This window comes from Marmota marmota, unplaced genomic scaffold, assembly GCF_001458135.2.
Source record: "Marmota marmota marmota unplaced genomic scaffold, marMar, whole genome shotgun sequence".
NCBI classification, from domain to species: domain Eukaryota; kingdom Metazoa; phylum Chordata; class Mammalia; order Rodentia; family Sciuridae; genus Marmota; species Marmota marmota.
This window is the reverse complement of record NW_026000168.1, coordinates 18023682-18036027: the sequence shown is the minus strand read 5'-3', so window position 1 is coordinate 18036027 and position 12346 is coordinate 18023682. Positions and strand designations below refer to the sequence as shown.

At 38.9% G+C, this 12346-nt stretch overlaps 1 pseudogene; it reads right to left on the bottom strand.

Annotated features, from left to right (window-relative positions):
* Positions 1-3403: 3403 nt before the first annotated feature.
* On the bottom strand, positions 3404-4325 carry LOC107150155 (annotated as a pseudogene).
* Between the last annotated feature and the right edge of the window lie 8021 nt (positions 4326-12346).

Below are 12346 nucleotides of genomic sequence, written 5' to 3'. Positions count from 1 at the left end.
ACTGAGTTGCTGAGCTGGATTCTGATCCCACAATCCTCCTACATCAGCCTCCCTAGCCAGTGGGATTACAGGCCTGCACCACCACAACCAGGTTGTTTGCCACAGTTTTGCTGAAATGTTTTCAAATTATTGGAAAAAAATATTTTGACACTTTGAGCGTCATTTCACTTTTCTTTGTAAATTCAGAGGATGTTTTTCTCACAATTGGCTTAACGTGATTGAAATGTTCTATGATGAGTAAATACACAAAGATCAAATTTCCCATTTACCAATGTTTAAGAGTACAGTCAGCAGCATTAAGCACATTCAGTTTTGTGTGAATGTATAATCTCCAGCATGTCCAGAATTTTTCTTCTCCCTAAATGATCTCTATATTCATCAAATAACAATTCCCCTACTGAACCCCCTCCTCAGCTACTGGAAAATATTATTCTATATTCTGTCTCTATAGATTCCATTACCCAAAGTTCCACCTTCTATGTGTGGATTTATACAATGATGATTCTTTAATTTTTTAAAGAGAGAGAGAGAGAAGAGAGAGAGAGAGAGAATTTTTAAAATATTTATTTTTCAGTTTTCAGTGGACACAACTTCTTTATTTTATTTTATGTGGTGCTGAGGATCAAACCCAGCACCCCGTGCATGCCAGGCGAGTGAGTGCATTACCGCTTAAGCCACATACCCAGCCCAATGATGATTCTTTTTAGAGTGACATTTCATTGGACATAATGTCTTCAAATTTCCTACATAGTATATCCAGACCACATGTTTATATATTCAGATGCATGTGGATATCAGATTGTTTGCAAAATTGCTTATTATAGATAATGGTACCATGAACAAAGGTGTTCAAGTGACAGTTTTGAGTCCTTGCCAATATTATTTGTTATATTTGTAAAAGCACAATTGATAAATCAGATGGCAATTTATGATGAGAAATCTTTACACGTTATTAGGCATAAGAGAGACTACAGAGACTGTTTACTTATTAAAAGCTACTCCAATCTCATTTATTTATAAATATAGGGACTAATGTAGATAATAAAATTGAGATTTACCTCTTGGGGGTCACTCTCACATTTTCAGTCAGAAATACAATGTACTTCCAGGCACAGTGAAATTCTCCTGTAATTCCAGCAGCTCGGGAAACGGAATCAGGAAGATCATGTGTTTAGGCAACTCAGTGAAACCCTGTCTCTAAATAAAACACAAGATCAGGCTGAGGATGTGGCTCAGGGTTTGAGTGTTCCTGATTCAATCCTCAGTAACTCCCCCACTGCCTAAAAATATAATGACTTTAGTTTATCTCAGAGGTATATGAAAAAAATATCTAGCATGTATTTCTAATTCACAAATTTTAAAGTAATCACATAAAAGCCCCCATTTATCTATTCATTCAACACAGAAAGCAGACTACACTATGCCATGATGAATGGTTGCCCAGCTGTGTGGTGGCTCATTATGAAAATTTATCCATCAGGCAATGATCCAACATTTACTATCCTTACCACATAAGAATTTCAAAAAGTTAAGGCTGTGTTTTTCAGTACAGATGAAAACCAAAGGGCTACTTGTGGCATAGCCATTGGCCACCATCATCTGGATAGAATGACACACAGGGTCATTGTTCCACATGGTTCTTGAGGAGGAGATGACACAGTCCAAACAGGACATGAGCACAAAGAAACCCAGGAGCACCAGGATGGTCCTAGTGGCCCTCTGTTCTGGGGAGGCTTTTGGAGAGAGGCTGGTGCCGTGAATGTGGTGGCACTGCCTCTTATGTCTATGCAAGAGGGTCACCATGTACCCACTGGAGAGGGCCATGAGCCCTATAAGGAAGACATCCCATAAAGCACCCAGTATGGAAAACAAATGCCTGAAGAAGTAGCTCATGGGTAAGATAGTGCAGGAGTCACTGAGGAATATAAGAGTGTGTGTGAGGTCCCAGTGGAGTTGTCAACAGCAGAGATGGAGAAGTGGGCACTGAAGGACATATAGAAGACCCACAGGAAGAGAAGGGACCTCAGGCTGTCCTGTTGGGACTTAGGCTTGAACTTTTCCAAGCAGGAGCTTGGGAAAAATAATGTGTGTCCCAAATATATGGGCCATGTCACATTCTGTCACTTTGATCCAAAGTTTAATTTAGCCCATTCCTGATTCCAAATGTTGTGATGCCTGAGATTCCAAGCTGTTGGGAATTCCAGGTGGGCACCACCACCCTGGGCTACTTGCACTTTTCTTTGGAATTTCAGAGAAAGTTTTCCTCACCCTTGATTATAAGGCAATTGAAACATTTTATTATTATTTAAGTACACAAAAGATGATATTTATCAATTATCTGTGATTAAGAGTACTGGTCAGTGGCCTTAAGCAAATTCAAATGTGGGTGCATGGATTCTCTCTACCGTCTTCCCAGTTTTTCTTATTCCTAAAATATCTCTGGATTCATTAAATAAAAATTCCCCAGGGCACACCCTTCCTCAGCTGCAGAAAAACTCCATAGTACTACATTCTGTCTTTATAAATTATACGACCCAAACTTCCATCTTTTACAGGTAGATTTTATACAATGTTGATTCTTTTGTGAGTGACAGTCACTTGACCAAATGATTTCAAGATTTATCTGTGGTTTCTTATATATCAGCATCACCTTCGTATTTAATGCTATGTTTAGTATTTAATGCAATATTCGGTCTTTGCATATTATTCTACTGAAGATTCCACCCGCTGTGTGTATATGTATACAGTTTTGATTCTGATGCCTATGCAAGAGGGTCACCATGTACCCTCTTGACATAATAAATTCAAGACTCGTCTGTGGCTTCCTATGCACCAAAATCTTTCTCCTATTTAATGTTGAGTGGAACTCCATGATATATCCAGACCATATCTTCATACATTCATATGCTTGGGATTATGAGACTGTCTCTATCACTATTATAAATGTGGTATTCTGAGCAATGGTGTTTAAATAATAGTTGTTGTCCCTATATCCAGTTTTTTTGTTATATTCATAAAAGTTCAATTGATAGATGAGATGGCAGTTCATGATAAGGGATGCTTACAATCTATTAGGCATAAAGGAGATTTCTGAGACTCTTGATTTATTAAAACCACTGCCATCTCTCACATACCTATAAATGTATGGACTCATTCAGAAAAAGAAAGTGATATTTACTTCCTAGGGTTCCTTTCACACATCAATCAGAAATATAAAATTATTAGCTTTGTTGGAGCCATATGGACAAAAATCTGTCATGTTTTTCTCATTTTCAAGATCAGTGTAATCATTTTTAAAAAACCACTTTATGCATTCATCCAACACGGAGAGCAAACTCATTATGCCATGATGCGTTGATGCACAGCGGTGTGGTGGCTCAGAACTGACCCATCATGCAATGATTCAACGTTGACTGTCCTTCCCCCACAAACATTTCAAAAAGGTAACGCTGTGTCTTGCCGTGCAGATGAAAACCAAAGGACTGATGGTGGCATAGCCATTGGACACCATGATCTGGACAGAACGGCACACAGGGTCATTGTTCCACACGGTTCTTGAGGAGGAGACAATGCAGTCCAAACAGTACATGAGCACAAAAATTCCCAGAAGCACCAGGATGGCCCTGGTGGCCCTGTGTTCTGGGGAGGCTTTTGGAGAGAGGCTGGTGCCGTGAAGGTGCTGGCACTGCCTCTTATGCCTATGCAAGAGGGTCACCATGTACCCACTGGAGAGGGCCATGAGCCCTATAAGGAAGACATCCCGTAATGCACCCAGGACGGTAAACAAATGCCTGAGGAAGTAGCTCATGGGTAAGATAGTGCAGGAGTCACTGAGGAATATAAGGCCCTGTGAGGTCCCAGTGGAGTTGTCAACAGCAGAGATGGAGAAGTGGGCACTGAAGGACATATAGAAGACCCACAGGAAGAGAAGGGACCTCATGCTGTCCTGTGGGGCCTTAGGCTTGAACTTTGCCAAGGGAGAGCTTCTGGGGCTGAGGGTGAGGGCCTGCAGGACACTCAGCAGGCAGGTGGCAGAAATGGACAGGCCCCTCATCAACTTGTACAAGTAGACAAAAGATTTACATGTGACATCACCCCAAAGCCCCCCCTGAGATGTAAAAAGTGTCTGCAGCTATGAACCCCATGGTGAGGAGCATCAGGAGGTGGGTTAGGGCCAAGAGACCGATGATACAGTCTGTGTTCTTGAGCCTCTTGTCACACAGGAACTTGATGACATGGAACAGAAAGAGGATGGTGTTGGCCAAGATCCCAATTCCCACTTCAGAGTAAAAGGTGCTTCTTAGGTTAATAACACCATGCACCATGTGGTTTTTTTCTCATCTTTTGGGGTAAGGAATCATGGATTACATGTCTTAGGAGAAAAGTAAGAAAATTCATTATCACAAATATTAAATTTCATCCATCTCAGCCAACACTGTTGCCAGGAGCAAAATTTGTTGGCCTATCCCAATTCCCTCTTTCCCCCTCTAACTGAAGTTTTGCTGACACACCCTGGAATCCATTCTTTCCTCTCTCTTTTCCCATCATTTTCCAATCATGGCTGGATTACATTTCATGCAAAGTACAAAAGGATTTCCTGAGCATTAAAAATTGTCATATCTGTCATATATTTCTTATTCACAAGCTCCAATATTATAAAAAAAAATCTTTCCCAGATACAACCTTGAATTTTTATTGATGATATCTGACTGCAAGGGTGGAGTATGTGTCCTTCCTGTAGTAAGGACTATGTACTTTTTGGGTCAATTGAAATTATGGGGATTTAATTAGGAAGAAAACCCTCCTAAGCAAAGAGTCTCAATGTCTTAGGCCATGCATATTTACGTTAGCTTCCTGTTACCTTTATTCTGGTTTGTTCATGAACACATGTAATTTTGTTTATATATTCACAGAGAAAATGCTAAGTATTGCAACCTCTGAAGTCAGACGGCTTGAATATACCTATGTAATCTTCCACTTAAAGGATAAGTATTCAACTTTGAGAAGCCCATGAGCCTGGGCTCTGGATTCGTCTCATCTATAAGCTGAACAAAACCTCATCATGTCTGTACCCGAGATACCGTGCATGAAACAGGATGGAGCACATTTTCCATACAGGGAAGGCTTGCTGTGCAGAAGGATCTCTTTGGAATTGTTCAATTTTTTAGACTTCTGCAGATCATCACTCATAGAAAGCTCCTAATAGTTGATCATCTCTATCATCAACTCAGGCTAAAAAATTACTGGAATTATATTTTGTTAGCAATCTCTGTTCAGAGAAAACTGAGTGGATTTTAGGACGATTTGATTCCCCTACACAGCTACCTATGTAAATTATTTTTGTTATTAAATCACAATTTGACCTATGTGAACCAAGTCCAGTATCAAATTCTAGCAGAAACACATTTCAATATTTTACTACTTAAATATGGGTAGCCAGGCATGGTGGTTCACTCCTGTAATCCAGCAATTTGGGAGGCTGAGGTTACAGGATTGCAAGCTCAGTGCCAGCCTAAGCAACTGTGATGCACTTAGCAACTCAGTGATACCTTGTCAATAAATAAAACACAAAATAGGGCTGGGGATGGGGCTTGCTTTTTCAGTGTCCCTGAGTTCAAGCCCCAGTACCAAAGCAAAAGAAAACAACAACAAAACAAAACCTTAAATACGTGGAATCATTGTGATAAACAGAACCATAATGAAAAAAGATACACATTCACTCCACTTGAGGAATTTATTACAGTGTAAGTATCCAACCTATCTTTGAAACATGAGTCTTTTTGGAGTCCAAGTTTTCCATCTTCCTTCAAGAATGCAATGATGTTTCTCCCGACTCAAGAGGTCCACATGTAAAATTGATACTTGGGTTTATTATATTGATGCCTCACATATACCAGGTACATTTTCTACTACTGAACTACATCTCCAGCTCTGATTCTAGAGAATTTTGAAATGACTTTACTGGCAGAATGTTTTCCTGGAAAACATATATATTTACTTGAATCCAAGCATCTCATATAACTAATAATTGAGATTTAATTTGTATTTTCACATACTGAACCATAATAAAACCGGAAAACAAAGTCTTAAAGCTAAATTAGTTCATGAGCCTATGGATGTAAATGGCACTAAGGAAATCCCAGCTACTCAGGAGGCAGAGACAGGAGGATGTCAAGTTCAAGGCCAGCTAGCAAATTAGTGAGACCCTGTCTCAAAATAATATATTAAAATTGGGCTAGGGATGTACCTCATTGGTAAAGAGCCCTGGGTTCAATACCTGGTAGAAAAACCAAAAGTACTAAGGAAATCTGACATGTTAAAGATGAGTGAACATTGGGCACCATGTGAGAATTCAGAGTTTAATGTACAGGTTTCATTTAAACATTGAAATGCAGATCTAATTTTTAAAAAATTTTAACCTTTAGATGACATAATACCTGGACTTAGGGAGTCTCGTATTAGAAGTCAATACATGTTGACATTGCTTGCTGAACACATGGGGGAATTAACATTTTGATTTTCTCACATTGTATAATTTCTAAGTGTGCAGAGTCTCAAAACTCTTATTTCGTCACATGTAACCACCTGATGCAGACTCTGGTGACCACATTGAGCTATAGACATGAGAACTGCTGACCCCAGCCCTGCAGCTGTGCCCAGGTGCCCCTCACCCCTCCTCTGACTGCTCCTTCCCAGATTCTGCTGAGCTGCACTTCTATGTGGGCAACATGTTTACAATCCCTACATGAGTGAGGAAATGCAGTAATTGGCTGAAAGGAAATTCTATAGAGCATTAGGACAAAAAAGTTTATTTTTTTCTGAAATGTGGTGAACAGCAAAATGACGATTATTAAAAAAAATTTTAGGATTATGGTCATGCACGACTGTGTCCAGCTTCTGTCCAAAGTTCAGATCACATACTGATGTATTCGTTTATCATATGCATCAGACACATATACCTTATTCACTTAAATATTATAAAATATGTAAGTGTTCTAAAGGTAAGTATACAGCTATGTCTGTGTTAATATCTCCTTTATATTATAAAGCATTCTGGTGATCAGGAGCCCTTCATAATACAAGCTAAAATAAATCACCAGGCATGTCCTCTCCCAGCCATGAGTCTTGCCACTCAGCAAGAAGAATCTAGAGGCTCAGGGACAAGATGAGAACTTCCTATCCCCTGCAATGTGTTCAAGGGGCCTCCTCAACGAAGGCTCTTAACTCGGTGATGATACTTGGAAACATACGGTTCGCAGCAAAAAAAAAAAAATCATGTTTTTTTTTTTTTTTTTTTAAACAAGGGAAATCAAACTATCCTAAGAAATACTGGACAGTCCACAGAGGGGGACATAAATCACAGGGAAAGTAACATGGGTTTCGCATGGTGGTGCACATCTGTAATCCCCACAGCATGGGAGTCTGAGGCAAGAGAATTGCATTATTGAGACTAGCCTCAGCAACTTAGTGAGGACCTAAGCCTCATAGCAAGACCCTGTCTCTAAATAAAATGTTAAAAAGACAAGGGATGTGGCTCAGTGGTTAAGCACCCCTGGGTTCAAACCTTGGTACCAAAATAATAATAATAATAATAATAATAATAACAACAACAACAACAACAACAACAACAAAAACAACAACAACAATATAATGATGATGATGATGATTATAATAACAGCAGAAAATGAGCATAATTTGTTTTGTCTTTTCCATGTACTTAAACCTCCCCCTGCTCCCATTACCTACTGTATGTTAACTAAAGATGAACAATTGAGTTCTGGGAGGGGAGCTGGTCCTGCTTCATGTGAGTTTGGGACTGAGGGGAAATTGGGCAGCCAGCTGTACTTTGCATCACAGTTATAGCTGGGAAACTATGAAGAGCACTAGGGAGAAACAGCTTGCACATCAGGGAGGGCACAACCACTACCATCCAGGTGCTATGCTGGGTGAAAAGCCACTGTGAAATGTGCAAGCTACAGGAATATGAAGGAGAAAAGCCTGTAGAATATTTGGATAAATGAGTGATGGCTATTCCTGAAAAATCTGGTTGATGATCACCCATTGTTCCCATAAATTGGAAAGATTTAAGTAAAGCTCAAGGTTCCCAGCAGCAACTACACAATAACAGTATTTTGAAATCTGTCTTCAGGTTCAGTATAAGGAAAGTTACTTTTCTAACAGCAACAAGAAACTCCAAAGGAGCTTCATCACAGACACTAAGCTGTCCTTACCGGGAAACCCAAACATACCTGCAGGAGGATCTATTTCCCTGATGAAGTCAATAATGACATGAGTCAAGTCCAATTTGCTTAAAGAGGAAGAAAAGGAGATTGGTTCACATTTGTTCTGTAACTGTATTTGCATGAAAATATGAACTTAAAAAATAAATGTGAGCACAGACACCTGAACAGAAGGAGGATCAACTTTTCCCAATATTCTCCCTAACAAAATGCCTATCAGACACAACCATTATGAGGGAAATGGGAAGGAGGATTTTAAAATGAATAATAAAAAAGAGACCAGATGAATGGACCATATGTTCTTCCTGCTCAACTATTGAAAATTATATTCCCAGATCTTTGGGGGGCAAGGAAATAGAAACCACTATCAGGTTCATTTGTCTTTTCATATGAAGGTGACAGAGGACCACTGCCCTCTCACTCGGAATTGGCTACTGGGCAGAACACACAATGTGGAGAGGCACCATTCATTTTTAGTTTGTGAGATTAAATGTAGGGCAAGGAAGATTTCATGAGAAATTACAACACATGGTTGTGGTAATATAAGGTCACCCCTGTTACTTTTGGGTTTATGAAAAATTACTTTTTAAATTCTCCAAATTTAGAAAGTCACATATCAAGGGGCATTTCATTTTTTTCAGGAACATGAGATGAGCATACTTAATAAAAAGGAGACAGCGAAAATTATTACTTCTCTGGTTATTAGTATAGGACTAAATAACATAGAAAACAGGAGATAGCACAGATAGCATTTGCAACTGTCCAGAGAAAATTAAATAGGAACCTGAAATAGTGGAAATTTCTTATGGAAAGTAAGGAGTGGTTTTCTAAGTCTCAAAACTAAAGAATGACACATCCTAGGAAGATTTCCTTCATTGCATCTCACAGAGCACCGTTGTCTGGCTGAGTGTCATGATTAATGCTGGGTGGCTCTTCTAAAGCTACCAAAACCCTCACTAGGAGACCCAGTTTGTCCCTTCCTCCCTCCTCCTAGAAGCCCATGTACTCACTGCCAACATCTGGGAAACAGAGAAGAGCTTGGCTGGATGGATGCCGGCCACTTGGTGCACCTGAGAATAACCTGCACACTTTTAAAGAAAGGGTGTGTGAGCTCATCTCTCCACAGCTTTTCATTTGAGTGTCTATAGTTAGATGACAGGGTCCCCCTGGGGAGCCCAGGATGATGGAGTCCCCAGTGGAACATTCCGCTTGCCCCTTGATTGGATTCTGTTCTGGATAATAGCCATCTGGGGAGAGGTGTGCTCAAAATTTCCTCCAAGTTTCTTTGAGAAAAAAAATATGCCTGAGATCCGAATTGTTTTCCCCCATAGGTAATCTGAACCTTTTCTCTGGTGGCTTTTAAAAGCCTATCTTTATTTTGTATACTAGACATTTTCACGATAGTGTGCCTTGGTGTGGTTCTTTCATAATTTTGTACATTTGGTGTCCTTTAAATTTCTTGTATTTGATTTTTCAGTTTATTCTTCATGGTTGGGATGTTTTCTGATATTATTTCATTGAAGGGATTGTGCATTCCTTTGATTTGTATCTCTGTGACTTCCTCTATTCTGATAATTCTTAGATTTGGTCTTTTCATGTTGTACCATGGTTCTTGAAGATTCTGTTCATGGTTTCCTACCATCTTCCCTGTGTGGCCAACTTTATTTTCAAGATTATATATGTTGTCAGGGCTGGGGTTGTGGCTCAGTGGTAGAGCTCTTGCCTAGCACAGGTGAGGCCCTGGGTTCCATCCTCAGCACCACACAAAAATAAATAAGTAAAATGAATGTATTGCATCTAACTACAATGAAAAAATAAATATTAAAAAAGATTATATATGTTGTCTTCATTGCCTGTCATTCAGTCTTACAGGTGATGTGGTCTGTTGATGATGGTATCTATTGAATTTTTTTATTTGGTTTATTATTTCCTTCATTTCAAAAAAATTTTTTTGGATCTCTATCTCTTGAAATAAACTTTTACTACCTGTATTTCCTCTCTTATCTCTTTGTTGGTGTGATCAATTGTTGCCTTTATTTATTCTCTTCTATTATTCTTTGCTTCACAGGTCATTTTAATTATGTTTATTTGGAACTTATTCTCTGACATTTCATCTACTGTACTGTAAGTGAATTCTGTTATTATAGCATGTTTGTTTGTCCAGGGCTCTTTCTTCCCTTATTTTTTTCATGTTGACTTTGTGTCTCCCTGTCTAGCAGTGGGGAAATCCGCAGTATTAAAGTTTCTACAGTACAATCTTTTAGTGTACCTGCAGGTTACCAATACCACACATTTAAGGGGGAGATCCATGTTTACAGCACCCAATGCAAACCATATGCAGCCTTAAACACAATAGCTCTTGTTTGGACAATTACAGTTTTGTCACAATAAACAGAAATGATGTGTTCAATTCATGTCAGCCTCCAGACGTACCACTGGTTTTCCATATTTTTTATTGTGCACAGTTTGAATTCTGAAATTTTCAGCATGGAAACCATGAAGAACATGAGCAGAAATGTCAGAAAACCAGGTGGTACCCTTGAGAATAGAGTCAAGAAGAGGGTGCCAATCAGACAGTGTAGAGAGAGGACCCTCGGAGACACGGGAGGCACTAAGAAGGATTAATCCCAGAATGCAGGCATCACACCATGAGGAATGGATATGAGCTCATTTGAACTTCATATAAAAGTGAGAGTAGTTGTGTTGTCTAAATGATGGCTACACATTATTTTTGTCAAGGGAACTTAGAGAAAGTTTTGAGCACCACTCTCCCCAGACAGCAGCTTATTATCCAGATTAGAATCAAATCAAGGGGCAAGTGAAATGTTCCACTGTGGACTCCATAGTCCTGTGCTCTCCAGTGGGATCTTGTCACCTTACTGGAGACACTAAAATTAGAGGCTGCAGAGAGATGACCTAACAGCCCCCTTTGCTCAAAACTCTGCAGGTTATTCTCAGGTGCAGCAATTGCCCCACATCTATCCAGATAAGTGCTAAGTTGGTGCATGGGGCTTCTAGGAGGAGGAGGTTGGGAAGGGAGAAACTGAGTCTCTTAGGTTTTTTGGTAGATTTAGGAGAGACACTCGGCTCTGACCATTATACTCAACACAGACAACAGAGCTCTGTAAAACGCAGTGAAGGAATTCTTCCTAAGTTATGTCGTCTGTTACATTTGAGACACAATATTAGTCAGTGCTTTCCATAGGAAATGTCCATTGTATCAGGATTCTGTTACATTTTCATCGGCCAGATGTAGCAGCAATCAAGTTACATATGCCCATCTGTATCTTATGTTTAATATTTTATTTACTTTTGTAAAAATAAGCAGGAAGTAAAAAGTTTTCCTGATTTTTTTTTGAGAGAGAGAGAGAGAGAGAGAGAACTTTTTAATATTTATTTTTCAATTTTCATGGACACAATATCTTTATTTTTTATTTTTTACATTATTTTTATAATTTTTATTTTTATTTATCGAACCCAGCACACTGTGCATGCCAGGTGAGTGTATTACCACTTGAGCCACATCCCCAGCCCCTCCTGATTTTTTTAAAAAAATATTGAGTGTTGCTCCCCCCATCTTCTTGAACAAATAGAACTATTATTGATATGTGACTTCTAAACCTTGAGAAATTAAAAACTAATTTGACACTTTCCAGAAGGTAAGAGGGTGAATTCACACTGCTGCAAGCATCTATTTTAGGTTCTCGTAAAACCTTTCTTGTCCTACATTTAACAATTTGAATATTAACGATGCCCCTCCAAAGCCCATTACCAAATTTCAAGGAAGAATGCTGTGATCCTGATATCACTTTCACATGAAATATTATAAAGATAAGTGATCCTGATGTTACATACATTTTCCTTGCTCCAAGATACCGTTGTTTATAATTTGCAATCACTGGGTAGAAACAATATTTTTGTCCATTATTTTTTTTCTTTTAATTATTCATTTAAAAATTCACCTTGCCAATTTGCTAATAATGAACATGCTTTAAAGACATTTTATTAGGAGGAATACTTAGACTTCAAGCTGGACTTCATCCTGTTCAGTATGTATGCTCATTTTAAAGTACATCTTTTCATGCACATGCACTTACAGAAAAAAA